Here is a 23,559-nt window from a genome sequence, read left to right as displayed (position 1 = left end):
AGGTTCCTAAAACCTGAAGGTAACTTTACTTTTCTTCACTGGTAAATCTAACATGTTTGGTTAGCACCTGTATTTCAACGGCTAAATTACAAACAATAGTATGCCAATCGTAAAATGTTGATCAACACCAATTTAGCAATCATGAAACGGAATCATTTTGGATAATATTGTCTAATTTCCTTTCATATCCAACGTTAAAACAACACTAAACATGCATCTCTTCAACAATGTGATATACTTTTTGTAATTTGTAGGTGTACAATCTGCGGCGCTCTGCAGCTTTCAGAGAGAAGTGAAAAAGCTTACGGCACCTGGGATTCCCAGGCAGTCTTCCATCCAGGTACTAACCAGGCCCTGCTCTGCTTAGCTTCCGAGATCAGACGAGATCGGGCGGAACCAGAGAGGTATGGCCGTAAGCTGCTTTTTATCTTTTTCCTAATCCTTTATAATGCGTCAAAAAATTATGTCACGCCTGCCGTTGGCATCTTTGTGTGGGTTAAATAAGGGTATGCAAAGAAGGCTGTGACATCCTATGGCGAAAATTGGATGGACTAGAGAAGACCCGCCCAGGAGTCCCAGCCAATCGGTGGATGGCCATTGCAGTCCCCGCCACCTCAAATGGCCTGACGATGGTATGGACGTAAGCCACCTTTCATCTTCTTCCTATTGCATCTCTTCTACAATGTGAAATACTTTTTACAATTGTGAAGGTGTACAATCTGCGGCGGTGGGCGGCTTTCGGAGAGAGAAGTGAAAAAGCTTACGGCACCTGGGATTCCCAGGCGGTCTTCCATCCAGGTACTAACCAGGCCCTGCTCTGCTTAGCTTCCGAGATCAGACGAGATCGGGCGGAACCAGAGAGGTATGGCCGTAAGCTGCTTTTTATCTTTTTCCTAATCCTTTATAATGCGTCAATGAATTATGACACGCCAGCCGTTGGCATCTTTGTGTGGGTTAAATAAGGGTATGCAAAGAAGGCTGTGACATCCCATGCCGAAAATTGGATGGACTAGAGAAGACCCGCCCAGGAGTCCCAGCCATTCGGTGAATGGCCATTGCAGTCCCCGCCACCTCAAATGGCCTGACGATGGTATGGACGTAAGCCACCTTTCATCTTCTTCCTATTGCATCTCTTCTACAATGTGAATTTTTTTTTACAATTGTGTAGGTGTACAATCTACGGCGCTGGGCGGCTTTCAGAGAGAGAAGTGAAAAAGCTTACGGCACCTGGGATTCCCAGGCGGTCTTCCATCCAGGTACTAACCAGGCCCTGCTCTGCTTAGCTTCCGAGATCAGACGAGATCGGGCGGAACCAGAGAGGTATGGACGTAAGCTGCTTTTCATCTTTTTCCTAATCCTTTAAAACGTGTCAAAGATAATCAGAAGTTTCTTTTTCTAAAATTGAAGCAGTTCTTAGCATTGGCAAGAGAGGTTCCTAAAGCCTGAAGGTAACTTTACTTTTCTTCACTGGCAATTCTAACATGTTGGGTTAGCACCTGTATTTCAACGGCTAAATTACAAACAACAGTATGCCAATCGTAAATGTTGACCAACACTAATTTAGCAATCATGAAACGGAATCATTTTGGATAATATTGTCTAATTTCCTTTCATATCCAACGTTAAAACAGGTGTACAATCTGCGGCGCTCGGCGGCTTTCGGAGAGAGAAGTGAAAAAGCTTACGGCACCTGGGATTCCCAGGCGGTCTTCCATCCAGGTACTAACCAGGCCCTGCTCTGCTTAGCTTCCGAGATCAGACGAGATCGGGCGGAACCAGAGAGGTATGGCCGTAAGCTGCTTTTTATCTTTTTCCTAATCCTTTATAATGCGTCAATGAATTATGACACGCCTGCCGTTGGCATCTTTGTGTGGGTTAAATAAGGGTATGCAAAGAAGGCTGTGACATCCCATGCCGAAAATTGGATGGACTAGAGAAGACCCGCCCAGGAGTCCCAGCCAATCGGTGAATGGCCATTGCAGTCCCCGCCACCTCAAATGGCCTGACGATGGTATGGACGTAAGCCACCTTTCATCTTCTTCCTATTGCATCTCTTCTACAATGTGATAAACTTTTTACAATTGTGTAGGTGTACAAGCTACGGCGCTGGGCGGCTGTCAGAGAGAGAAGTGAAAAAGCTTACGGCACCTGGGATTCCCAGGCGGTCTTCCATCCAGGTACTAACCAGGCCCTGCTCTGCTTAGCTTCCGAGATCAGACGAGATCGGGCGGAACCAGAGAGGTATGGCCGTAAGCTGCTTTTTATCTTTTTCCTAATCCTTTATAATGCGTCAAAGATAATCAGAAGAGTTTCTTTTTCTAAAATTGTAGCAGTTCTTAGGATTGGCAAGAGAGGTTTCTAAAACCTGAAGGTAACTTTACTTTTCTTCACTGGCAATTCTAACATGTTGGGTTAGCACCTGTATTTCAACGGCTAAATTACAAACAAAAGTATGCCAATTGTTAAATGTTGATCAACACTAATTTAGCAACCATGAAACGGAATCATTTTGGATAATATTGTCTAATTGCCTTTCATATCCAACGTTAAAACAACACTAAACATGCATCTCTTCAACAATGTGATATACTTTTTGTAATTTGTAGGTGTACAATCTGCGGCGCTCGGCGGCTTTCGGTGAGAGAAGTGAAAAAGCTTACGGCACCTGGGATTCCCAGGCGGTCTTCCATCCAGGTACTAACCAGGCCCCGCTCTGCTTAGCTTCCGAGATCAGACGAGATCGGGCGGAACCAGAGAGGTATGGCTGTAAGCTGCTTTTTATCTTTTTCCTAATCCTTTAAAACGTGTCAAAGATAATCAGAAGTTTCTTTTTCTAAAATTGAAGCAGTTCTTAGCATTGGCAAGAGAGGTTCCTAAAACCTGAAGGTAACTTTACTTTTCTTCACTGGTAAATCTAACATGTTTGGTTAGCACCTGTATTTCAACGGCTAAATTACAAACAATAGTATGCCAATCGTAAAATGTTGATCAACACCAATTTAGCAATCATGAAACGGAATCATTTTGGATAATATTGTCTAATTTCCTTTCATATCCAACGTTAAAACAACACTAAACATGCATCTCTTCAACAATGTGATATACTTTTTGTAATTTGTAGGTGTACAATCTGCGGCGCTCTGCAGCTTTCAGAGAGAAGTGAAAAAGCTTACGGCACCTGGGATTCCCAGGCGGTCTTCCATCCAGGTACTAACCAGGCCCTGCTCTGCTTAGCTTCCGAGATCAGACGAGATCGGGCGGAACCAGAGAGGTATGGCCGTAAGCTGCTTTTTATCTTTTTCCTAATCCTTTATAATGCGTCAAAAAATTATGTCACGCCTGCCGTTGGCATCTTTGTGTGGGTTAAATAAGGGTATGCAAAGAAGGCTGTGACATCCTATGGCGAAAATTGGATGGACTAGAGAAGACCCGCCCAGGAGTCCCAGCCAATCGGTGGATGGCCATTGCAGTCCCCGCCACCTCAAATGGCCTGACGATGGTATGGACGTAAGCCACCTTTCATCTTCTTCCTATTGCATCTCTTCTACAATGTGAAATACTTTTTACAATTGTGAAGGTGTACAATCTGCGGCGGTGGGCGGCTTTCGGAGAGAGAAGTGAAAAAGCTTACGGCACCTGGGATTCCCAGGCGGTCTTCCATCCAGGTACTAACCAGGCCCTGCTCTGCTTAGCTTCCGAGATCAGACGAGATCGGGCGGAACCAGAGAGGTATGGCCGTAAGCTGCTTTTTATCTTTTTCCTAATCCTTTATAATGCGTCAACGAATTATGACACGCCAGCCGTTGGCATCTTTGTGTGGGTTAAATAAGGGTATGCAAAGAAGGCTGTGACATCCCATGCCGAAAATTGGATGGACTAGAGAAGACCCGCCCAGGAGTCCCAGCCATTCGGTGAATGGCCATTGCAGTCCCCGCCACCTCAAATGGCCTGACGATGGTATGGACGTAAGCCACCTTTCATCTTCTTCCTATTGCATCTCTTCTACAATGTGAATTTTTTTTTACAATTGTGTAGGTGTACAATCTACGGCGCTGGGCGGCTTTCAGAGAGAGAAGTGAAAAAGCTTACGGCACCTGGGATTCCCAGGCGGTCTTCCATCCAGGTACTAACCAGGCCCTGCTCTGCTTAGCTTCCGAGATCAGACGAGATCGGGCGGAACCAGAGAGGTATGGACGTAAGCTGCTTTTCATCTTTTTCCTAATCCTTTAAAACGTGTCAAAGATAATCAGAAGTTTCTTTTTCTAAAATTGAAGCAGTTCTTAGCATTGGCAAGAGAGGTTCCTAAAGCCTGAAGGTAACTTTACTTTTCTTCACTGGCAATTCTAACATGTTGGGTTAGCACCTGTATTTCAACGGCTAAATTACAAACAACAGTATGCCAATCGTAAATGTTGACCAACACTAATTTAGCAATCATGAAACGGAATCATTTTGGATAATATTGTCTAATTTCCTTTCATATCCAACGTTAAAACAGGTGTACAATCTGCGGCGCTCGGCGGCTTTCGGAGAGAGAAGTGAAAAAGCTTACGGCACCTGGGATTCCCAGGCTGTCTTCCATCCAGGTACTAACCAGGCCCTGCTCTGCTTAGCTTCCGAGATCAGACGAGATCGGGCGGAACCAGAGAGGTATGGCCGTAAGCTGCTTTTTATCTTTTTCCTAATCCTTTATAATGCGTCAATGAATTATGACACGCCTGCCGTTGGCATCTTTGTGTGGGTTAAATAAGGGTATGCAAAGAAGGCTGTGACATCCCATGCCGAAAATTGGATGGACTAGAGAAGACCCGCCCAGGAGTCCCAGCCAATCGGTGAATGGCCATTGCAGTCCCCGCCACCTCAAATGGCCTGACGATGGTATGGACGTAAGCCACCTTTCATCTTCTTCCTATTGCATCTCTTCTACAATGTGATAAACTTTTTACAATTGTGTAGGTGTACAAGCTACGGCGCTGGGCGGCTTTCAGAGAGAGAAGTGAAAAAGCTTACGGCACCTGGGATTCCCAGGCGGTCTTCCATCCAGGTACTAACCAGGCCCTGCTCTGCTTAGCTTCCGAGATCAGACGAGATCGGGCGGAACCAGAGAGGTATGGCCGTAAGCTGCTTTTTATCTTTTTCCTAATCCTTTATAATGCGTCAAAGATAATCAGAAGAGTTTCTTTTTCTAAAATTGAAGCAGTTCTTAGGATTGGCAAGAGAGGTTTCTAAAACCTGAAGGTAACTTTACTTTTCTTCACTGGCAATTCTAACATGTTGGGTTAGCACCTGTATTTCAACGGCTAAATTACAAACAAAAGTATGCCAATTGTTAAATGTTGATCAACACTAATTTAGCAACCATGAAACGGAATCATTTTGGATAATATTGTCTAATTGCCTTTCATATCCAACGTTAAAACAACACTAAACATGCATCTCTTCAACAATGTGATATACTTTTTGTAATTTGTAGGTGTACAATCTGCGGCGCTCGGCGGCTTTCGGTGAGAGAAGTGAAAAAGCTTACGGCACCTGGGATTCCCATGGCGGTCTTCCATCCAGGTACTAACCAGGCCCCGCTCTGCTTAGCTTCCGAGATCAGACGAGATCGGGCGGAACCAGAGAGGTATGGCTGTAAGCTGCTTTTTATCTTTTTCCTAATCCTTTAAAACGTGTCAAAGATAATCAGAAGTTTCTTTTTCTAAAATTGAAGCAGTTCTTAGCATTGGCAAGAGAGGTTCCTAAAACCTGAAGGTAACTTTACTTTTCTTCACTGGTAAATCTAACATGTTTGGTTAGCACCTGTATTTCAACGGCTAAATTACAAACAATAGTATGCCAATCGTAAAATGTTGATCAACACCAATTTAGCAATCATGAAACGGAATCATTTTGGATAATATTGTCTAATTTCCTTTCATATCCAACGTTAAAACAACACTAAACATGCATCTCTTCAACAATGTGATATACTTTTTGTAATTTGTAGGTGTACAATCTGCGGCGCTCGGCGGCTTTCGGTGAGAGAAGTGAAAAAGCTTACGGCACCTGGGATTCCCAGGCGGTCTTCCATCCAGGTACTAACCAGGCCCTGCTCTGCTTAGCTTCCGAGATCAGACGAGATCGGGCGGAACCAGAGAGGTATGGCCGTAAGCTGCTTTTTATCTTTTTCCTAATCCTTTATAATGCGTCAAAAAATTATGTCACGCCTGCCGTTGGCATCTTTGTGTGGGTTAAATAAGGGTATGCAAAGAAGGCTGTGACATCCTATGGCGAAAATTGGATGGACTAGAGAAGACCCGCCCAGGAGTCCCAGCCAATCGGTGGATGGCCATTGCAGTCCCCGCCACCTCAAATGGCCTGATGATGGTATGGACGTAAGCCACCTTTCATCTTCTTCCTATTGCATCTCTTCTACAATGTGATAAACTTTTTACAATTGTGTAGGTGTACAAGCTACGGCGCTGGGCGGCTTTCAGAGAGAGAAGTGAAAAAGCTTACGGCACCTGGGATTCCCAGGCGGTCTTCCATCCAGGTACTAACCAGGCCCTGCTCTGCTTAGCTTCTGAGATCAGACGAGATCGGGCGGAACCAGAGAGGTATGGCCGTAAGCTGCTTTTTATCTTTTTCCTAATCCTTTATAATGCGTCAAAGATAATCAGAAGAGTTTCTTTTTCTAAAATTGAAGCAGTTCTTAGGATTGGCAAGAGAGGTTTCTAAAACCTGAAGGTAACTTTACTTTTCTTCACTGGCAATTCTAACATGTTGGGTTAGCACCTGTATTTCAACGGCTAAATTACAAACAAAAGTATGCCAATTGTTAAATGTTGATCAACACTAATTTAGCAACCATGAAACGGAATCATTTTGGATAATATTGTCTAATTGCCTTTCATATCCAACGTTAAAACAACACTAAACATGCATCTCTTCAACAATGTGATATACTTTTTGTAATTTGTAGGTGTACAATCTGCGGCGCTCGGCGGCTTTCGGTGAGAGAAGTGAAAAAGCTTACGGCACCTGGGATTCCCAGGCGGTCTTCCATCCAGGTACTAACCAGGCCCTGCTCTGCTTAGCTTCCGAGATCAGACGAGATCGGGCGGAACCAGAGAGGTATGGCCGTAAGCTGCTTTTTATCTTTTTCCTAATCCTTTATAATGCGTCAATGAATTATGACACGCCTGCCGTTGGCATCTTTGTGTGGGTTAAATAAGGGTATGCAAAGAAGGCTGTGACATCCCATGCCGAAAATTGGATGGACTAGAGAAGACCCGCCCAGGAGTCCCAGCCAATCGGTGAATGGCCATTGCAGTCCCCGCCACCTCAAATGGCCTGACGATGGTATGGACGTAAGCCACCTTTCATCTTCTTCCTATTGCATCTCTTCTACAATGTGAATTTTTTTTTACAATTGTGTAGGTGTACAATCTACGGCGCTGGGCGGCTTTCAGAGAGAGAAGTGAAAAAGCTTACGGCACCTGGGATTCCCAGGCGGTCTTCCATCCAGGTACTAACCAGGCCCTGCTCTGCTTAGCTTCCGAGATCAGACGAGATCGGGCGGAACCAGAGAGGTATGGACGTAAGCTGCTTTTCATCTTTTTCCTAATCCTTTAAAACGTGTCAAAGATAATCAGAAGTTTCTTTTTCTAAAATTGAAGCAGTTCTTAGCATTGGCAAGAGAGGTTCCTAAAGCCTGAAGGTAACTTTACTTTTCTTCACTGGCAATTCTAACATGTTGGGTTAGCACCTGTATTTCAACGGCTAAATTACAAACAACAGTATGCCAATCGTAAATGTTGACCAACACTAATTTAGCAATCATGAAACGGAATCATTTTGGATAATATTGTCTAATTTCCTTTCATATCCAACGTTAAAACAGGTGTACAATCTGCGGCGCTCGGCGGCTTTCGGAGAGAGAAGTGAAAAAGCTTACGGCACCTGGGATTCCCAGGCTGTCTTCCATCCAGGTACTAACCAGGCCCTGCTCTGCTTAGCTTCCGAGATCAGACGAGATCGGGCGGAACCAGAGAGGTATGGCCGTAAGCTGCTTTTTATCTTTTTCCTAATCCTTTATAATGCGTCAATGAATTATGACACGCCTGCCGTTGGCATCTTTGTGTGGGTTAAATAAGGGTATGCAAAGAAGGCTGTGACATCCCATGCCGAAAATTGGATGGACTAGAGAAGACCCGCCCAGGAGTCCCAGCCAATCGGTGAATGGCCATTGCAGTCCCCGCCACCTCAAATGGCCTGACGATGGTATGGACGTAAGCCACCTTTCATCTTCTTCCTATTGCATCTCTTCTACAATGTGATAAACTTTTTACAATTGTGTAGGTGTACAAGCTACGGCGCTGGGCGGCTTTCAGAGAGAGAAGTGAAAAAGCTTACGGCACCTGGGATTCCCAGGCGGTCTTCCATCCAGGTACTAACCAGGCCCTGCTCTGCTTAGCTTCCGAGATCAGACGAGATCGGGCGGAACCAGAGAGGTATGGCCGTAAGCTGCTTTTTATCTTTTTCCTAATCCTTTATAATGCGTCAAAGATAATCAGAAGAGTTTCTTTTTCTAAAATTGAAGCAGTTCTTAGGATTGGCAAGAGAGGTTTCTAAAACCTGAAGGTAACTTTACTTTTCTTCACTGGCAATTCTAACATGTTGGGTTAGCACCTGTATTTCAACGGCTAAATTACAAACAAAAGTATGCCAATTGTTAAATGTTGATCAACACTAATTTAGCAACCATGAAACGGAATCATTTTGGATAATATTGTCTAATTGCCTTTCATATCCAACGTTAAAACAACACTAAACATGCATCTCTTCAACAATGTGATATACTTTTTGTAATTTGTAGGTGTACAATCTGCGGCGCTCGGCGGCTTTCGGTGAGAGAAGTGAAAAAGCTTACGGCACCTGGGATTCCCAGGCGGTCTTCCATCCAGGTACTAACCAGGCCCCGCTCTGCTTAGCTTCCGAGATCAGACGAGATCGGGCGGAACCAGAGAGGTATGGCTGTAAGCTGCTTTTTATCTTTTTCCTAATCCTTTAAAACGTGTCAAAGATAATCAGAAGTTTCTTTTTCTAAAATTGAAGCAGTTCTTAGCATTGGCAAGAGAGGTTCCTAAAACCTGAAGGTAACTTTACTTTTCTTCACTGGTAAATCTAACATGTTTGGTTAGCACCTGTATTTCAACGGCTAAATTACAAACAATAGTATGCCAATCGTAAAATGTTGATCAACACCAATTTAGCAATCATGAAACGGAATCATTTTGGATAATATTGTCTAATTTCCTTTCATATCCAACGTTAAAACAACACTAAACATGCATCTCTTCAACAATGTGATATACTTTTTGTAATTTGTAGGTGTACAATCTGCGGCGCTCGGCGGCTTTCGGTGAGAGAAGTGAAAAAGCTTACGGCACCTGGGATTCCCAGGCGGTCTTCCATCCAGGTACTAACCAGGCCCTGCTCTGCTTAGCTTCCGAGATCAGACGAGATCGGGCGGAACCAGAGAGGTATGGCCGTAAGCTGCTTTTTATCTTTTTCCTAATCCTTTATAATGCGTCAAAAAATTATGTCACGCCTGCCGTTGGCATCTTTGTGTGGGTTAAATAAGGGTATGCAAAGAAGGCTGTGACATCCTATGGCGAAAATTGGATGGACTAGAGAAGACCCGCCCAGGAGTCCCAGCCAATCGGTGGATGGCCATTGCAGTCCCCGCCACCTCAAATGGCCTGATGATGGTATGGACGTAAGCCACCTTTCATCTTCTTCCTATTGCATCTCTTCTACAATGTGATAAACTTTTTACAATTGTGTAGGTGTACAAGCTACGGCGCTGGGCGGCTTTCAGAGAGAGAAGTGAAAAAGCTTACGGCACCTGGGATTCCCAGGCGGTCTTCCATCCAGGTACTAACCAGGCCCTGCTCTGCTTAGCTTCTGAGATCAGACGAGATCGGGCGGAACCAGAGAGGTATGGCCGTAAGCTGCTTTTTATCTTTTTCCTAATCCTTTATAATGCGTCAAAGATAATCAGAAGAGTTTCTTTTTCTAAAATTGAAGCAGTTCTTAGGATTGGCAAGAGAGGTTTCTAAAACCTGAAGGTAACTTTACTTTTCTTCACTGGCAATTCTAACATGTTGGGTTAGCACCTGTATTTCAACGGCTAAATTACAAACAAAAGTATGCCAATTGTTAAATGTTGATCAACACTAATTTAGCAACCATGAAACGGAATCATTTTGGATAATATTGTCTAATTGCCTTTCATATCCAACGTTAAAACAACACTAAACATGCATCTCTTCAACAATGTGATATACTTTTTGTAATTTGTAGGTGTACAATCTGCGGCGCTCGGCGGCTTTCGGTGAGAGAAGTGAAAAAGCTTACGGCACCTGGGATTCCCAGGCGGTCTTCCATCCAGGTACTAACCAGGCCCTGCTCTGCTTAGCTTCCGAGATCAGACGAGATCGGGCGGAACCAGAGAGGTATGGCCGTAAGCTGCTTTTCATCTTTTTCCTAATCCTTTAAAACGTGTCAAAGATAATCAGAAGTTTCTTTTTCTAAAATTGAAGCAGTTCTTAGCATTGGCAAGAGAGGTTCCTAAAGCCTGAAGGTAACTTTACTTTTCTTCACTGGCAATTCTAACATGTTGGGTTAGCACCTGTATTTCAACGGCTAAATTACAAACAACAGTATGCCAATGGTAAATGTTGACCAACACTAATTTAGCAATCATGAAACGGAATCATTTTGGATAATATTGTCTAATTTCCTTTCATATCCAACGTTAAAACAGGTGTACAATCTGCGGCGCTCGGCGGCTTTCGGAGAGAGAAGTGAAAAAGCTTACGGCACCTGGGATTCCCAGGCGGTCTTCCATCCAGGTACTAACCAGGCCCTGCTCTGCTTAGCTTCCGAGATCAGACGAGATCGGGCGGAACCAGAGAGGTATGGCCGTAAGCTGCTTTTTATCTTTTTCCTAATCCTTTATAATGCGTCAATGAATTATGACACGCCTGCCGTTGGCATCTTTGTGTGGGTTAAATAAGGGTATGCAAAGAAGGCTGTGACATCCCATGCCGGAAATTGGATGGACTAGAGAAGACCCGCCCAGGAGTCCCAGCCAATCGGTGAATGGCCATTGCAGTCCCCGCCACCTCAAATGGCCTGACGATGGTACGGACGTAAGCCACCTTTCATCTTCTTCCTATTGCATCTCTTCTACAATGTGAATTTTTTTTTACAATTGTGTAGGTGTACAATCTACGGCGCTGGGCGGCTTTCAGAGAGAGAAGTTAAAAAGCTTACGGCACCTGGGATTCCCAGGCGGTCTTCCATCCAGGTACTAACCAGGCCCTGCTCTGCTTAGCTTCCGAGATCAGACGAGATCGGGCGGAACCAGAGAGGTATGGCCGTAAGCTGCTTTTCATCTTTTTCCTAATCCTTTAAAACGTGTCAAAGATAATCAGAAGTTTCTTTTTCTAAAATTGAAGCAGTTCTTAGCATTGGCAAGAGAGGTTTCTAAAACCTGAAGGTAACTTTACTTTTCTTCACTGGCAATTCTAACATGTTGGGTTAGCACCTGTATTTCAACGGCTAAATTACAAACAAAAGTATGCCAATTGTTAAATGTTGATCAACACTAATTTAGCAACCATGAAACGGAATCATTTTGGATAATATTGTCTAATTGCCTTTCATATCCAACGTTAAAACAACACTAAACATGCATCTCTTCAACAATGTGATATACTTTTTGTAATTTGTAGGTGTACAATCTGCGGCGCTCGGCGGCTTTCGGTGAGAGAAGTGAAAAAGCTTACGGCACCTGGGATTCCCAGGCGGTCTTCCATCCAGGTACTAACCAGGCCCCGCTCTGCTTAGCTTCCGAGATCAGACGAGATCGGGCGGAACCAGAGAGGTATGGCTGTAAGCTGCTTTTTATCTTTTTCCTAATCCTTTATAATGCGTCAACGAATTATGACACGCCAGCCGTTGGCATCTTTGTGTGGGTTAAATAAGGGTATGCAAAGAAGGCTGTGACATCCCATGCCGAAAATTGGATGGACTAGAGAAGACCCGCCCAGGAGTCCCAGCCATTCGGTGAATGGCCATTGCAGTCCCCGCCACCTCAAATGGCCTGACGATGGTATGGACGTAAGCCACCTTTCATCTTCTTCCTATTGCATCTCTTCTACAATGTGAATTTTTTTTTACAATTGTGTAGGTGTACAATCTACGGCGCTGGGCGGCTTTCAGAGAGAGAAGTGAAAAAGCTTACGGCACCTGGGATTCCCAGGCGGTCTTCCATCCAGGTACTAACCAGGCCCTGCTCTGCTTAGCTTCCGAGATCAGACGAGATCGGGCGGAACCAGAGAGGTATGTACGTAAGCTGCTTTTCATCTTTTTCCTAATCCTTTAAAACGTGTCAAAGATAATCAGAAGTTTCTTTTTCTAAAATTGAAGCAGTTCTTAGCATTGGCAAGAGAGGTTCCTAAAGCCTGAAGGTAACTTTACTTTTCTTCACTGGCAATTCTAACATGTTGGGTTAGCACCTGTATTTCAACGGCTAAATTACAAACAACAGTATGCCAATCGTAAATGTTGACCAACACTAATTTAGCAATCATGAAACGGAATCATTTTGGATAATATTGTCTAATTTCCTTTCATATCCAACGTTAAAACAGGTGTACAATCTGCGGCGCTCGGCGGCTTTCGGAGAGAGAAGTGAAAAAGCTTACGGCACCTGGGATTCCCAGGCGGTCTTCCATCCAGGTACTAACCAGGCCCTGCTCTGCTTAGCTTCCGAGATCAGACGAGATCGGGCGGAACCAGAGAGGTATGGCCGTAAGCTGCTTTTTATCTTTTTCCTAATCCTTTATAATGCGTCAATGAATTATGACACGCCTGCCGTTGGCATCTTTGTGTGGGTTAAATAAGGGTATGCAAAGAAGGCTGTGACATCCCATGCCGAAAATTGGATGGACTAGAGAAGACCCGCCCAGGAGTCCCAGCCAATCGGTGAATGGCCATTGCAGTCCCCGCCACCTCAAATGGCCTGACGATGGTATGGACGTAAGCCACCTTTCATCTTCTTCCTATTGCATCTCTTCTACAATGTGATAAACTTTTTACAATTGTGTAGGTGTACAAGCTACGGCGCTGGGCGGCTTTCAGAGAGAGAAGTGAAAAAGCTTACGGCACCTGGGATTCCCAGGCGGTCTTCCATCCAGGTACTAACCAGGCCCTGCTCTGCTTAGCTTCCGAGATCAGACGAGATCGGGCGGAACCAGAGAGGTATGGCCGTAAGCTGCTTTTTATCTTTTTCCTAATCCTTTATAATGCGTCAAAGATAATCAGAAGAGTTTCTTTTTCTAAAATTGAAGCAGTTCTTAGGATTGGCAAGAGAGGTTTCTAAAACCTGAAGGTAACTTTACTTTTCTTCACTGGCAATTCTAACATGTTGGGTTAGCACCTGTATTTCAACGGCTAAATTACAAACAAAAGTATGCCAATTGTTAAATGTTGATCAACACTAATTTAGCAACCATGAAACGGAATCATTTTGGATAATATTGTCTAATTGCCTTTCATATCCAACGTTAAAACAACACTAAACATGCATCTCTTCAACAATGTGATATACTTTTTGTAATTTGTAGGTGTACAATCTGCGGCGCTCGGCGGCTTTCGGTGAGAGAAGTGAAAAAGCTTACGGCACCTGGGATTCCCAGGCGGTCTTCCATCCAGGTACTAACCAGGCCCCGCTCTGCTTAGCTTCCGAGATCAGACGAGATCGGGCGGAACCAGAGAGGTATGGCTGTAAGCTGCTTTTTATCTTTTTCCTAATCCTTTAAAACGTGTCAAAGATAATCAGAAGTTTCTTTTTCTAAAATTGAAGCAGTTCTTAGCATTGGCAAGAGAGGTTCCTAAAACCTGAAGGTAACTTTACTTTTCTTCACTGGTAAATCTAACATGTTTGGTTAGCACCTGTATTTCAACGGCTAAATTACAAACAATAGTATGCCAATCGTAAAATGTTGATCAACACCAATTTAGCAATCATGAAACGGAATCATTTTGGATAATATTGTCTAATTTCCTTTCATATCCAACGTTAAAACAACACTAAACATGCATCTCTTCAACAATGTGATATACTTTTTGTAATTTGTAGGTGTACAATCTGCGGCGCTCGGCGGCTTTCGGTGAGAGAAGTGAAAAAGCTTACGGCACCTGGGATTCCCAGGCGGTCTTCCATCCAGGTACTAACCAGGCCCTGCTCTGCTTAGCTTCCGAGATCAGACGAGATCGGGCGGAACCAGAGAGGTATGGCCGTAAGCTGCTTTTTATCTTTTTCCTAATCCTTTATAATGCGTCAAAAAATTATGTCACGCCTGCCGTTGGCATCTTTGTGTGGGTTAAATAAGGGTATGCAAAGAAGGCTGTGACATCCTATGGCGAAAATTGGATGGACTAGAGAAGACCCGCCCAGGAGTCCCAGCCAATCGGTGGATGGCCATTGCAGTCCCCGCCACCTCAAATGGCCTGATGATGGTATGGACGTAAGCCACCTTTCATCTTCTTCCTATTGCATCTCTTCTACAATGTGATAAACTTTTTACAATTGTGTAGGTGTACAAGCTACGGCGCTGGGCGGCTTTCAGAGAGAGAAGTGAAAAAGCTTACGGCACCTGGGATTCCCAGGCGGTCTTCCATCCAGGTACTAACCAGGCCCTGCTCTGCTTAGCTTCTGAGATCAGACGAGATCGGGCGGAACCAGAGAGGTATGGCCGTAAGCTGCTTTTTATCTTTTTCCTAATCCTTTATAATGCGTCAAAGATAATCAGAAGAGTTTCTTTTTCTAAAATTGAAGCAGTTCTTAGGATTGGCAAGAGAGGTTTCTAAAACCTGAAGGTAACTTTACTTTTCTTCACTGGCAATTCTAACATGTTGGGTTAGCACCTGTATTTCAACGGCTAAATTACAAACAAAAGTATGCCAATTGTTAAATGTTGATCAACACTAATTTAGCAACCATGAAACGGAATCATTTTGGATAATATTGTCTAATTGCCTTTCATATCCAACGTTAAAACAACACTAAACATGCATCTCTTCAACAATGTGATATACTTTTTGTAATTTGTAGGTGTACAATCTGCGGCGCTCGGCGGCTTTCGGTGAGAGAAGTGAAAAAGCTTACGGCACCTGGGATTCCCAGGCGGTCTTCCATCCAGGTACTAACCAGGCCCTGCTCTGCTTAGCTTCCGAGATCAGACGAGATCGGGCGGAACCAGAGAGGTATGGCCGTAAGCTGCTTTTCATCTTTTTCCTAATCCTTTAAAACGTGTCAAAGATAATCAGAAGTTTCTTTTTCTAAAATTGAAGCAGTTCTTAGCATTGGCAAGAGAGGTTCCTAAAGCCTGAAGGTAACTTTACTTTTCTTCACTGGCAATTCTAACATGTTGGGTTAGCACCTGTATTTCAACGGCTAAATTACAAACAACAGTATGCCAATGGTAAATGTTGACCAACACTAATTTAGCAATCATGAAACGGAATCATTTTGGATAATATTGTCTAATTTCCTTTCATATCCAACGTTAAAACAGGTGTACAATCTGCGGCGCTCGGCGGCTTTCGGAGAGAGAAGTGAAAAAGCTTACGGCACCTGGGATTCCCAGGCGGTCTTCCATCCAGGTACTAACCAGGCCCTGCTCTGCTTAGCTTCCGAGATCAGACGAGATCGGGCGGAACCAGAGAGGTATGGCCGTAAGCTGCTTTTCATCTTTTTCCTAATCCTTTAAAACGTGTCAAAGATAATCAGAAGTTTCTTTTTCTAAAATTGAAGCAGTTCTTAGCATTGGCAAGAGAGGTTTCTAAAACCTGAAGGTAACTTTACTTTTCTTCACTGGCAATTCTAACATGTTGGGTTAGCACCTGTATTTCAACGGCTAAATTACAAACAAAAGTATGCCAATTGTTAAATGTTGATCAACACTAATTTAGCAACCATGAAACGGAATCATTTTGGATAATATTGTCTAATTGCCTTTCATATCCAACGTTAAAACAACACTAAACATGCATCTCTTCAACAATGTGATATACTTTTTGTAATTTGTAGGTGTACAATCTGCGGCGCTCGGCGGCTTTCGGTGAGAGAAGTGAAAAAGCTTACGGCACCTGGGATTCCCAGGCGGTCTTCCATCCAGGTACTAACCAGGCCCCGCTCTGCTTAGCTTCCGAGATCAGACGAGATCGGGCGGAACCAGAGAGGTATGGCTGTAAGCTGCTTTTTATCTTTTTCCTAATCCTTTAAAACGTGTCAAAGATAATCAGAAGTTTCTTTTTCTAAAATTGAAGCAGTTCTTAGCATTGGCAAGAGAGGTTCCTAAAACCTGAAGGGAACTTTACTTTTCTTCACTGGTAAATCTAACGTGTTTGGTTAGCACCTGTATTTCAACGGCTAAATTACAAACAATAGTATGCCAATCGTAAAATGTTGATCAACACTAATTTAGCAATCATGAAACGGAATCATTTTGGATAATATTGTCTAATTTCCTTTCATATCCAACGTTAAAACAACACTAAACATGCATCTCTTCAACAATGTGATATACTTTTTGTAATTTGTAGGTGTACAATCTGCGGCGCTCGGCGGCTTTCGGTGAGAGAAGTGAAAAAGCTTACGGCACCTGGGATTCCCAGGCGGTCTTCCATCCAGGTACTAACCAGGCCCTGCTCTGCTTAGCTTCCGAGATCAGACGAGATCGGGCGGAACCAGAGAGGTATGGCCGTAAGCTGCTTTTTATCTTTTTCCTAATCCTTTATAATGCGTCAAAAAATTATGTCACGCCTGCCGTTGGCATCTTTGTGTGGGTTAAATAAGGGTATGCAAAGAAGGCTGTGACATCCTATGGCGAAAATTGGATGGACTAGAGAAGACCCGCCCAGGAGTCCCAGCCAATCGGTGGATGGCCATTGCAGTCCCCGCCACCTCAAATGGCCTGATGATGGTATGGACGTAAGCCACCTTTCATCTTCTTCCTATTGCATCTCTTCTACAATGTGATAAACTTTTTACAATTGTGTAGGTGTACAAGCTACGGCGCTGGGCGGCTTTCAGAGAGAGAAGTGAAAAAGCTTACGGCACCTGGGATTCCCAGGCGGTCTTCCATCCAGGTACTAACCAGGCCCTGCTCTGCTTAGCTTCCGAGATCAGACGAGATCGGGCGGAACCAGAGAGGTATGGCCGTAAGCTGCTTTTCATCTTTTTCCTAATCCTTTAAAACGTGTCAAAGATAATCAGAAGTTTCTTTTTCTAAAATTGAAGCAGTTCTTAGCATTGGCAAGAGAGGTTCCTAAAGCCTGAAGGTAACTTTACTTTTCTTCACTGGCAATTCTAACATGTTGGGTTAGCACCTGTATTTCAACGGCTAAATTACAAACAAAAGTATGCCAATTGTTAAATGTTGATCAACACTAATTTAGCAACCATGAAACGGAATCATTTTGGATAATATTGTCTAATTGCCTTTCATATCCAACGTTAAAACAACACTAAACATGCATCTCTTCAACAATGTGATATACTTTTTGTAATTTGTAGGTGTACAATCTGCGGCGCTCGGCGGCTTTCGGTGAGAGAAGTGAAAAAGCTTACGGCACCTGGGATTCCCAGGCGGTCTTCCATCCAGGTACTAACCAGGCCCTGCTCTGCTTAGCTTCCGAGATCAGACGAGATCGGGCGGAACCAGAGAGGTATGGCCGTAAGCTGCTTTTTATCTTTTTCCTAATCCTTTATAATGCGTCAATGAATTATGACACGCCTTCCGTTGGCATCTTTGTGTGGGTTAAATAAGGGTATGCAAAGAAGGCTGTGACATCCCATGCCGAAAATTGGATGGACTAGAGAAGACCCGCCCAGGAGTCCCAGCCAATCGGTGAATGGCCATTGCAGTCCCCGCCACCTCAAATGGCCTGACGATGGTATGGACGTAAGCCACCTTTCATCTTCTTCCTATTGCATCTCTTCTACAATGTGAATTTTTTTTTACAATTGTGTAGGTGTACAATCTACGGCGCTGGGCGGCTTTCAGAGAGAGAAGTGAAAAAGCTTACGGCACCTGGGATTCCCAGGCGGTCTTCCATCCAGGTACTAACCAGGCCCTGCTCTGCTTAGCTTCCGAGATCAGACGAGATCGGGCGGAACCAGAGAGGTATGGACGTAAGCTGCTTTTCATCTTTTTCCTAATCCTTTAAAACGTGTCAAAGATAATCAGAAGTTTCTTTTTCTAAAATTGAAGCAGTTCTTAGCATTGGCAAGAGAGGTTCCTAAAGCCTGAAGGTAACTTTACTTTTCTTCACTGGCAATTCTAACATGTTGGGTTAGCACCTGTATTTCAACGGCTAAATTACAAACAACAGTATGCCAATCGTAAATGTTGACCAACACTAATTTAGCAATCATGAAACGGAATCATTTTGGATAATATTGTCTAATTTCCTTTCATATCCAACGTTAAAACAGGTGTACAATCTGCGGCGCTCGGCGGCTTTCGGAGAGAGAAGTGAAAAAGCTTACGGCACCTGGGATTCCCAGGCGGTCTTCCATCCAGGTACTAACCAGGCCCTGCTCTGCTTAGCTTCCGAGATCAGACGAGATCGGGCGGAACCAGAGAGGTATGGCCGTAAGCTGCTTTTTATCTTTTTCCTAATCCTTTATAATGCGTCAATGAATTATGACACGCCTGCCGTTGGCATCTTTGTGTGGGTTAAATAAGGGTATGCAAAGAAGGCTGTGACATCCCATGCCGGAAATTGGATGGACTAGAGAAGACCCGCCCAGGAGTCCCAGCCAATCGGTGAATGGCCATTGCAGTCCCCGCCACCTCAAATGGCCTGACGATGGTACGGACGTAAGCCACCTTTCATCTTCTTCCTATTGCATCTCTTCTACAATGTGAATTTTTTTTTACAATTGTGTAGGTGTACAATCTACGGCGCTGGGCGGCTTTCAGAGAGAGAAGTTAAAAAGCTTACGGCACCTGGGATTCCCAGGCGGTCTTCCATCCAGGTACTAACCAGGCCCTGCTCTGCTTAGCTTCCGAGATCAGACGAGATCGGGCGGAACCAGAGAGGTATGGCCGTAAGCTGCTTTTCATCTTTTTCCTAATCCTTTAAAACGTGTCAAAGATAATCAGAAGTTTCTTTTTCTAAAATTGAAGCAGTTCTTAGCATTGGCAAGAGAGGTTTCTAAAACCTGAAGGTAACTTTACTTTTCTTCACTGGCAATTCTAACATGTTGGGTTAGCACCTGTATTTCAACGGCTAAATTACAAACAAAAGTATGCCAATTGTTAAATGTTGATCAACACTAATTTAGCAACCATGAAACGGAATCATTTTGGATAATATTGTCTAATTGCCTTTCATATCCAACGTTAAAACAACACTAAACATGCATCTCTTCAACAATGTGATATACTTTTTGTAATTTGTAGGTGTACAATCTGCGGCGCTCGGCGGCTTTCGGTGAGAGAAGTGAAAAAGCTTACGGCACCTGGGATTCCCAGGCGGTCTTCCATCCAGGTACTAACCAGGCCCTGCTCTGCTTAGCTTCCGAGATCAGACGAGATCGGGCGGAACCAGAGAGGTATGGCTGTAAGCTGCTTTTTATCTTTTTCCTAATCCTTTAAAACGTGTCAAAGATAATCAGAAGTTTCTTTTTCTAAAATTGAAGCAGTTCTTAGCATTGGCAAGAGAGGTTCCTAAAACCTGAAGGGAACTTTACTTTTCTTCACTGGTAAATCTAACGTGTTTGGTTAGCACCTGTATTTCAACGGCTAAATTACAAACAATAGTATGCCAATCGTAAAATGTTGATCAACACTAATTTAGCAATCATGAAACGGAATCATTTTGGATAATAATGTCTAATTTCCTTTCATATCCAACGTTAAAACAACACTAAACATGCATCTCTTCAACAATGTGATATACTTTTTGTAATTTGTAGGTGTACAATCTGCGGCGCTCGGCGGCTTTCGGTGAGAGAAGTGAAAAAGCTTACGGCACCTGGGATTCCCAGGCGGTCTTCCATCCAGGTACTAACCAGGCCCTGCTCTGCTTAGCTTCCGAGATCAGACGAGATCGGGCGGAACCAGAGAGGTATGGCCGTAAGCTGCTTTTTATCTTTTTCCTAATCCTTTATAATGCGTCAAAAAATTATGTCACGCCTGCCGTTGGCATCTTTGTGTGGGTTAAATAAGGGTATGCAAAGAAGGCTGTGACATCCTATGGCGAAAATTGGATGGACTAGAGAAGACCCGCCCAGGAGTCCCAGCCAATCGGTGGATGGCCATTGCAGTCCCCGCCACCTCAAATGGCCTGATGATGGTATGGACGTAAGCCACCTTTCATCTTCTTCCTATTGCATCTCTTCTACAATGTGATAAACTTTTTACAATTGTGTAGGTGTACAAGCTACGGCGCTGGGCGGCTTTCAGAGAGAGAAGTGAAAAAGCTTACGGCACCTGGGATTCCCAGGCGGTCTTCCATCCAGGTACTAACCAGGCCCTGCTCTGCTTAGCTTCCGAGATCAGACGAGATCGGGCGGAACCAGAGAGGTATGGCCGTAAGCTGCTTTTCATCTTTTTCCTAATCCTTTAAAACGTGTCAAAGATAATCAGAAGTTTCTTTTTCTAAAATTGAAGCAGTTCTTAGCATTGGCAAGAGAGGTTCCTAAAGCCTGAAGGTAACTTTACTTTTCTTCACTGGCAATTCTAACATGTTGGGTTAGCACCTGTATTTCAACGGCTAAATTACAAACAAAAGTATGCCAATTGTTAAATGTTGATCAACACTAATTTAGCAACCATGAAACGGAATCATTTTGGATAATATTGTCTAATTGCCTTTCATATCCAACGTTAAAACAACACTAAACATGCATCTCTTCAACAATGTGATATACTTTTTGTAATTTGTAGGTGTACAATCTGCGGCGCTCGGCGGCTTTCGGTGAGAGAAGTGAAAAAGCTTACGGCACCTGGGATTCCCAGGCGGTCTTCCATCCAGGTACTAACCAGGCCCTGCTCTGCTTAGCTTCCGAGATCAGACGAGATCGGGCGGAACCAGAGAGGTATGGCCGTAAGCTGCTTTTTATCTTTTTCCTAATCCTTTATAATGCGTCAATGAATTATGACACGCCTGCCGTTGGCATCTTTGTGTGGGTTAAATAAGGGTATGCAAAGAAGGCTGTGACATCCCATGCCGAAAATTGGATGGACTAGAGAAGACCCGCCCAGGAGTCCCAGCCAATCGGTGAATGGCCATTGCAGTCCCCGCCACCTCAAATGGCCTGACGATGGTATGGACGTAAGCCACCTTTCATCTTCTTCCTATTGCATCTCTTCTACAATGTGAATTTTTTTTTACAATTGTGTAGGTGTACAATCTACGGCGCTGGGCGGCTTTCAGAGAGAGAAGTGAAAAAGCTTACGGCACCTGGGATTCCCAGGCGGTCTTCCATCCAGGTACTAACCAGGCCCTGCTCTGCTTAGCTTCCGAGATCAGACGAGATCGGGCGGAACCAGAGAGGTATGGACGTAAGCTGCTTTTCATCTTTTTCCTAATCCTTTAAAACGTGTCAAAGATAATCAGAAGTTTCTTTTTCTAAAATTGAAGCAGTTCTTAGCATTGGCAAGAGAGGTTCCTAAAGCCTGAAGGTAACTTTACTTTTCTTCACTGGCAATTCTAACATGTTGGGTTAGCACCTGTATTTCAACGGCTAAATTACAAACAACAGTATGCCAATCGTAAATGTTGACCAACACTAATTTAGCAATCATGAAACGGAATCATTTTGGATAATATTGTCTAATTTCCTTTCATATCCAACGTTAAAACAGGTGTACAATCTGCGGCGCTCGGCGGCTTTCGGAGAGAGAAGTGAAAAAGCTTACGGCACCTGGGATTCCCAGGCGGTCTTCCATCCAGGTACTAACCAGGCCCTGCTCTGCTTAGCTTCCGAGATCAGACGAGATCGGGCGGAACCAGAGAGGTATGGACGTAAGCTGCTTTTCATCTTTTTCCTAATCCTTTAAAACGTGTCAAAGATAATCAGAAGTTTCTTTTTCTAAAATTGAAGCAGTTCTTAGCATTGGCAAGAGAGGTTCCTAAAGCCTGAAGGTAACTTTACTTTTCTTCACTGGCAATTCTAACATGTTGGGTTAGCACCTGTATTTCAACGGCTAAATTACAAACAACAGTATGCCAATCGTAAATGTTGACCAACACTAATTTAGCAATCATGAAACGGAATCATTTTGGATAATATTGTCTAATTTCCTTTCATATCCAACGTTAAAACAGGTGTACAATCTGCGGCGCTCGGCGGCTTTCGGAGAGAGAAGTGAAAAAGCTTACGGCACCTGGGATTCCCAGGCGGTCTTCCATCCAGGTACTAACCAGGCCCTGCTCTGCTTAGCTTCCGAGATCAGACGAGATCGGGCGGAACCAGAGAGGTATGGCCGTAAGCTGCTTTTTATCTTTTTCCTAATCCTTTATAATGCGTCAATGAATTATGACACGCCTGCCGTTGGCATCTTTGTGTGGGTTAAATAAGGGTATGCAAAGAAGGCTGTGACATCCCATGCCGGAAATTGGATGGACTAGAGAAGACCCGCCCAGGAGTCCCAGCCAATCGGTGAATGGCCATTGCAGTCCCCGCCACCTCAAATGGCCTGACGATGGTACGGACGTAAGCCACCTTTCATCTTCTTCCTATTGCATCTCTTCTACAATGTGAATTTTTTTTTACAATTGTGTAGGTGTACAATCTACGGCGCTGGGCGGCTTTCAGAGAGAGAAGTTAAAAAGCTTACGGCACCTGGGATTCCCAGGCGGTCTTCCATCCAGGTACTAACCAGGCCCTGCTCTGCTTAGCTTCCGAGATCAGACGAGATCGGGCGGAACCAGAGAGGTATGGCCGTAAGCTGCTTTTTATCTTTTTCCTAATCCTTTATAATGCGTCAAAAAATTATGTCACGCCTGCCGTTGGCATCTTTGTGTGGGTTAAATAAGGGTATGCAAAGAAGGCTGTGACATCCTATGGCGAAAATTGGATGGACTAGAGAAGACCCGCCCAGGAGTCCCAGCCAATCGGTGGATGGCCATTGCAGTCCCCGCCACCTCAAATGGCCTGATGATGGTATGGACGTAAGCCACCTTTCATCTTCTTCCTATTGCATCTCTTCTACAATGTGATAAACTTTTTACAATTGTGTAGGTGTACAAGCTACGGCGCTGGGCGGCTTTCAGAGAGAGAAGTGAAAAAGCTTACGGCACCTGGGATTCCCAGGCGGTCTTCCATCCAGGTACTAACCAGGCCCTGCTCTGCTTAGCTTCCGAGATCAGACGAGATCGGGCGGAACCAGAGAGGTATGGCCGTAAGCTGCTTTTTATCTTTTTCCTAATCCTTTAAAACGTGTCAAAGATAATCAGAAGTTTCTTTTTCTAAAATTGAAG

At 44.0% G+C, this 23,559-nt stretch overlaps 48 non-coding genes and 1 pseudogene across 48 annotated transcripts; all 49 read right to left on the bottom strand.

Moving 5' to 3' along the window:
- Nucleotides 1–299: 299 nt before the first annotated feature.
- LOC134109923 (5S ribosomal RNA) lies at nt 300–418 on the bottom strand. Its single transcript, XR_009943318.1, has one exon. It is a non-coding gene; the product is annotated as a 5S ribosomal RNA (ribosomal RNA).
- Nucleotides 419–757: 339 nt separating this feature from the next.
- Nucleotides 758–876, bottom strand: LOC134110502 (5S ribosomal RNA). The gene has a single exon (XR_009943887.1). It is a non-coding gene; the product is annotated as a 5S ribosomal RNA (ribosomal RNA).
- A 339-nt stretch (nt 877–1,215) lies between these two features.
- LOC134109976 (5S ribosomal RNA) lies at nt 1,216–1,334 on the bottom strand. Its single transcript, XR_009943371.1, has one exon. It is a non-coding gene; the product is annotated as a 5S ribosomal RNA (ribosomal RNA).
- Nucleotides 1,335–1,678: 344 nt separating this feature from the next.
- On the bottom strand, nt 1,679–1,797 carry LOC134110501 (5S ribosomal RNA). The gene has a single exon (XR_009943886.1). It is a non-coding gene; the product is annotated as a 5S ribosomal RNA (ribosomal RNA).
- A 339-nt stretch (nt 1,798–2,136) lies between these two features.
- LOC134110500 (5S ribosomal RNA) lies at nt 2,137–2,255 on the bottom strand. The gene has a single exon (XR_009943885.1). It is a non-coding gene; the product is annotated as a 5S ribosomal RNA (ribosomal RNA).
- A 398-nt stretch (nt 2,256–2,653) lies between these two features.
- LOC134110078 (5S ribosomal RNA) lies at nt 2,654–2,772 on the bottom strand. The gene has a single exon (XR_009943472.1). It is a non-coding gene; the product is annotated as a 5S ribosomal RNA (ribosomal RNA).
- Nucleotides 2,773–3,166: 394 nt separating this feature from the next.
- LOC134110499 (5S ribosomal RNA) lies at nt 3,167–3,285 on the bottom strand. The gene has a single exon (XR_009943884.1). It is a non-coding gene; the product is annotated as a 5S ribosomal RNA (ribosomal RNA).
- A 339-nt stretch (nt 3,286–3,624) lies between these two features.
- LOC134110497 (5S ribosomal RNA) lies at nt 3,625–3,743 on the bottom strand. The gene has a single exon (XR_009943882.1). It is a non-coding gene; the product is annotated as a 5S ribosomal RNA (ribosomal RNA).
- A 339-nt stretch (nt 3,744–4,082) lies between these two features.
- On the bottom strand, nt 4,083–4,201 carry LOC134109975 (5S ribosomal RNA). Its single transcript, XR_009943370.1, has one exon. It is a non-coding gene; the product is annotated as a 5S ribosomal RNA (ribosomal RNA).
- Nucleotides 4,202–4,545: 344 nt separating this feature from the next.
- On the bottom strand, nt 4,546–4,664 carry LOC134110142 (5S ribosomal RNA). Its single transcript, XR_009943536.1, has one exon. It is a non-coding gene; the product is annotated as a 5S ribosomal RNA (ribosomal RNA).
- A 339-nt stretch (nt 4,665–5,003) lies between these two features.
- LOC134110496 (5S ribosomal RNA) lies at nt 5,004–5,122 on the bottom strand. Its single transcript, XR_009943881.1, has one exon. It is a non-coding gene; the product is annotated as a 5S ribosomal RNA (ribosomal RNA).
- Nucleotides 5,123–5,520: 398 nt separating this feature from the next.
- LOC134110208 (5S ribosomal RNA) lies at nt 5,521–5,640 on the bottom strand (annotated as a pseudogene).
- A 396-nt stretch (nt 5,641–6,036) lies between these two features.
- LOC134110495 (5S ribosomal RNA) lies at nt 6,037–6,155 on the bottom strand. The gene has a single exon (XR_009943880.1). It is a non-coding gene; the product is annotated as a 5S ribosomal RNA (ribosomal RNA).
- A 339-nt stretch (nt 6,156–6,494) lies between these two features.
- Nucleotides 6,495–6,613, bottom strand: LOC134110007 (5S ribosomal RNA). The gene has a single exon (XR_009943402.1). It is a non-coding gene; the product is annotated as a 5S ribosomal RNA (ribosomal RNA).
- A 398-nt stretch (nt 6,614–7,011) lies between these two features.
- On the bottom strand, nt 7,012–7,130 carry LOC134110494 (5S ribosomal RNA). Its single transcript, XR_009943879.1, has one exon. It is a non-coding gene; the product is annotated as a 5S ribosomal RNA (ribosomal RNA).
- A 339-nt stretch (nt 7,131–7,469) lies between these two features.
- Nucleotides 7,470–7,588, bottom strand: LOC134109974 (5S ribosomal RNA). Its single transcript, XR_009943369.1, has one exon. It is a non-coding gene; the product is annotated as a 5S ribosomal RNA (ribosomal RNA).
- Nucleotides 7,589–7,932: 344 nt separating this feature from the next.
- Nucleotides 7,933–8,051, bottom strand: LOC134110141 (5S ribosomal RNA). The gene has a single exon (XR_009943535.1). It is a non-coding gene; the product is annotated as a 5S ribosomal RNA (ribosomal RNA).
- A 339-nt stretch (nt 8,052–8,390) lies between these two features.
- LOC134110493 (5S ribosomal RNA) lies at nt 8,391–8,509 on the bottom strand. Its single transcript, XR_009943878.1, has one exon. It is a non-coding gene; the product is annotated as a 5S ribosomal RNA (ribosomal RNA).
- A 398-nt stretch (nt 8,510–8,907) lies between these two features.
- On the bottom strand, nt 8,908–9,026 carry LOC134110077 (5S ribosomal RNA). The gene has a single exon (XR_009943471.1). It is a non-coding gene; the product is annotated as a 5S ribosomal RNA (ribosomal RNA).
- Nucleotides 9,027–9,422: 396 nt separating this feature from the next.
- LOC134110491 (5S ribosomal RNA) lies at nt 9,423–9,541 on the bottom strand. The gene has a single exon (XR_009943876.1). It is a non-coding gene; the product is annotated as a 5S ribosomal RNA (ribosomal RNA).
- Nucleotides 9,542–9,880: 339 nt separating this feature from the next.
- On the bottom strand, nt 9,881–9,999 carry LOC134110006 (5S ribosomal RNA). The gene has a single exon (XR_009943401.1). It is a non-coding gene; the product is annotated as a 5S ribosomal RNA (ribosomal RNA).
- Nucleotides 10,000–10,397: 398 nt separating this feature from the next.
- On the bottom strand, nt 10,398–10,516 carry LOC134110490 (5S ribosomal RNA). Its single transcript, XR_009943875.1, has one exon. It is a non-coding gene; the product is annotated as a 5S ribosomal RNA (ribosomal RNA).
- Nucleotides 10,517–10,860: 344 nt separating this feature from the next.
- On the bottom strand, nt 10,861–10,979 carry LOC134110489 (5S ribosomal RNA). Its single transcript, XR_009943874.1, has one exon. It is a non-coding gene; the product is annotated as a 5S ribosomal RNA (ribosomal RNA).
- A 339-nt stretch (nt 10,980–11,318) lies between these two features.
- On the bottom strand, nt 11,319–11,437 carry LOC134110488 (5S ribosomal RNA). The gene has a single exon (XR_009943873.1). It is a non-coding gene; the product is annotated as a 5S ribosomal RNA (ribosomal RNA).
- Nucleotides 11,438–11,833: 396 nt separating this feature from the next.
- LOC134110076 (5S ribosomal RNA) lies at nt 11,834–11,952 on the bottom strand. Its single transcript, XR_009943470.1, has one exon. It is a non-coding gene; the product is annotated as a 5S ribosomal RNA (ribosomal RNA).
- A 339-nt stretch (nt 11,953–12,291) lies between these two features.
- On the bottom strand, nt 12,292–12,410 carry LOC134110199 (5S ribosomal RNA). Its single transcript, XR_009943593.1, has one exon. It is a non-coding gene; the product is annotated as a 5S ribosomal RNA (ribosomal RNA).
- A 344-nt stretch (nt 12,411–12,754) lies between these two features.
- LOC134110487 (5S ribosomal RNA) lies at nt 12,755–12,873 on the bottom strand. The gene has a single exon (XR_009943872.1). It is a non-coding gene; the product is annotated as a 5S ribosomal RNA (ribosomal RNA).
- A 339-nt stretch (nt 12,874–13,212) lies between these two features.
- LOC134110486 (5S ribosomal RNA) lies at nt 13,213–13,331 on the bottom strand. The gene has a single exon (XR_009943871.1). It is a non-coding gene; the product is annotated as a 5S ribosomal RNA (ribosomal RNA).
- Nucleotides 13,332–13,729: 398 nt separating this feature from the next.
- LOC134110075 (5S ribosomal RNA) lies at nt 13,730–13,848 on the bottom strand. Its single transcript, XR_009943469.1, has one exon. It is a non-coding gene; the product is annotated as a 5S ribosomal RNA (ribosomal RNA).
- A 396-nt stretch (nt 13,849–14,244) lies between these two features.
- Nucleotides 14,245–14,363, bottom strand: LOC134110485 (5S ribosomal RNA). Its single transcript, XR_009943870.1, has one exon. It is a non-coding gene; the product is annotated as a 5S ribosomal RNA (ribosomal RNA).
- Nucleotides 14,364–14,702: 339 nt separating this feature from the next.
- Nucleotides 14,703–14,821, bottom strand: LOC134110005 (5S ribosomal RNA). Its single transcript, XR_009943400.1, has one exon. It is a non-coding gene; the product is annotated as a 5S ribosomal RNA (ribosomal RNA).
- Nucleotides 14,822–15,219: 398 nt separating this feature from the next.
- LOC134110484 (5S ribosomal RNA) lies at nt 15,220–15,338 on the bottom strand. Its single transcript, XR_009943869.1, has one exon. It is a non-coding gene; the product is annotated as a 5S ribosomal RNA (ribosomal RNA).
- Nucleotides 15,339–15,682: 344 nt separating this feature from the next.
- Nucleotides 15,683–15,801, bottom strand: LOC134110483 (5S ribosomal RNA). The gene has a single exon (XR_009943868.1). It is a non-coding gene; the product is annotated as a 5S ribosomal RNA (ribosomal RNA).
- Nucleotides 15,802–16,197: 396 nt separating this feature from the next.
- On the bottom strand, nt 16,198–16,316 carry LOC134110074 (5S ribosomal RNA). The gene has a single exon (XR_009943468.1). It is a non-coding gene; the product is annotated as a 5S ribosomal RNA (ribosomal RNA).
- Nucleotides 16,317–16,712: 396 nt separating this feature from the next.
- LOC134110482 (5S ribosomal RNA) lies at nt 16,713–16,831 on the bottom strand. Its single transcript, XR_009943867.1, has one exon. It is a non-coding gene; the product is annotated as a 5S ribosomal RNA (ribosomal RNA).
- Nucleotides 16,832–17,170: 339 nt separating this feature from the next.
- On the bottom strand, nt 17,171–17,289 carry LOC134110480 (5S ribosomal RNA). The gene has a single exon (XR_009943865.1). It is a non-coding gene; the product is annotated as a 5S ribosomal RNA (ribosomal RNA).
- A 396-nt stretch (nt 17,290–17,685) lies between these two features.
- Nucleotides 17,686–17,804, bottom strand: LOC134110479 (5S ribosomal RNA). Its single transcript, XR_009943864.1, has one exon. It is a non-coding gene; the product is annotated as a 5S ribosomal RNA (ribosomal RNA).
- Nucleotides 17,805–18,143: 339 nt separating this feature from the next.
- LOC134109973 (5S ribosomal RNA) lies at nt 18,144–18,262 on the bottom strand. Its single transcript, XR_009943368.1, has one exon. It is a non-coding gene; the product is annotated as a 5S ribosomal RNA (ribosomal RNA).
- Nucleotides 18,263–18,606: 344 nt separating this feature from the next.
- On the bottom strand, nt 18,607–18,725 carry LOC134110478 (5S ribosomal RNA). Its single transcript, XR_009943863.1, has one exon. It is a non-coding gene; the product is annotated as a 5S ribosomal RNA (ribosomal RNA).
- A 339-nt stretch (nt 18,726–19,064) lies between these two features.
- Nucleotides 19,065–19,183, bottom strand: LOC134110477 (5S ribosomal RNA). The gene has a single exon (XR_009943862.1). It is a non-coding gene; the product is annotated as a 5S ribosomal RNA (ribosomal RNA).
- A 396-nt stretch (nt 19,184–19,579) lies between these two features.
- Nucleotides 19,580–19,698, bottom strand: LOC134110012 (5S ribosomal RNA). Its single transcript, XR_009943406.1, has one exon. It is a non-coding gene; the product is annotated as a 5S ribosomal RNA (ribosomal RNA).
- Nucleotides 19,699–20,094: 396 nt separating this feature from the next.
- Nucleotides 20,095–20,213, bottom strand: LOC134110476 (5S ribosomal RNA). Its single transcript, XR_009943861.1, has one exon. It is a non-coding gene; the product is annotated as a 5S ribosomal RNA (ribosomal RNA).
- A 339-nt stretch (nt 20,214–20,552) lies between these two features.
- Nucleotides 20,553–20,671, bottom strand: LOC134110475 (5S ribosomal RNA). The gene has a single exon (XR_009943860.1). It is a non-coding gene; the product is annotated as a 5S ribosomal RNA (ribosomal RNA).
- A 396-nt stretch (nt 20,672–21,067) lies between these two features.
- On the bottom strand, nt 21,068–21,186 carry LOC134110474 (5S ribosomal RNA). The gene has a single exon (XR_009943859.1). It is a non-coding gene; the product is annotated as a 5S ribosomal RNA (ribosomal RNA).
- A 339-nt stretch (nt 21,187–21,525) lies between these two features.
- LOC134109972 (5S ribosomal RNA) lies at nt 21,526–21,644 on the bottom strand. Its single transcript, XR_009943367.1, has one exon. It is a non-coding gene; the product is annotated as a 5S ribosomal RNA (ribosomal RNA).
- A 344-nt stretch (nt 21,645–21,988) lies between these two features.
- Nucleotides 21,989–22,107, bottom strand: LOC134109971 (5S ribosomal RNA). The gene has a single exon (XR_009943366.1). It is a non-coding gene; the product is annotated as a 5S ribosomal RNA (ribosomal RNA).
- A 344-nt stretch (nt 22,108–22,451) lies between these two features.
- Nucleotides 22,452–22,570, bottom strand: LOC134110473 (5S ribosomal RNA). Its single transcript, XR_009943858.1, has one exon. It is a non-coding gene; the product is annotated as a 5S ribosomal RNA (ribosomal RNA).
- A 339-nt stretch (nt 22,571–22,909) lies between these two features.
- On the bottom strand, nt 22,910–23,028 carry LOC134110472 (5S ribosomal RNA). The gene has a single exon (XR_009943857.1). It is a non-coding gene; the product is annotated as a 5S ribosomal RNA (ribosomal RNA).
- Nucleotides 23,029–23,367: 339 nt separating this feature from the next.
- Nucleotides 23,368–23,486, bottom strand: LOC134110471 (5S ribosomal RNA). The gene has a single exon (XR_009943856.1). It is a non-coding gene; the product is annotated as a 5S ribosomal RNA (ribosomal RNA).
- Nucleotides 23,487–23,559: the final 73 nt, after the last annotated feature.

Source organism: Pungitius pungitius, unplaced genomic scaffold, assembly GCF_949316345.1.
Source record: "Pungitius pungitius unplaced genomic scaffold, fPunPun2.1 scaffold_37, whole genome shotgun sequence".
Classification (NCBI taxonomy): Eukaryota; Metazoa; Chordata; class Actinopteri; order Perciformes; family Gasterosteidae; genus Pungitius; species Pungitius pungitius.
The sequence above is the reverse complement of the archived record's forward strand: the minus strand, read 5'-3'. Positions and strand labels throughout refer to the sequence as shown.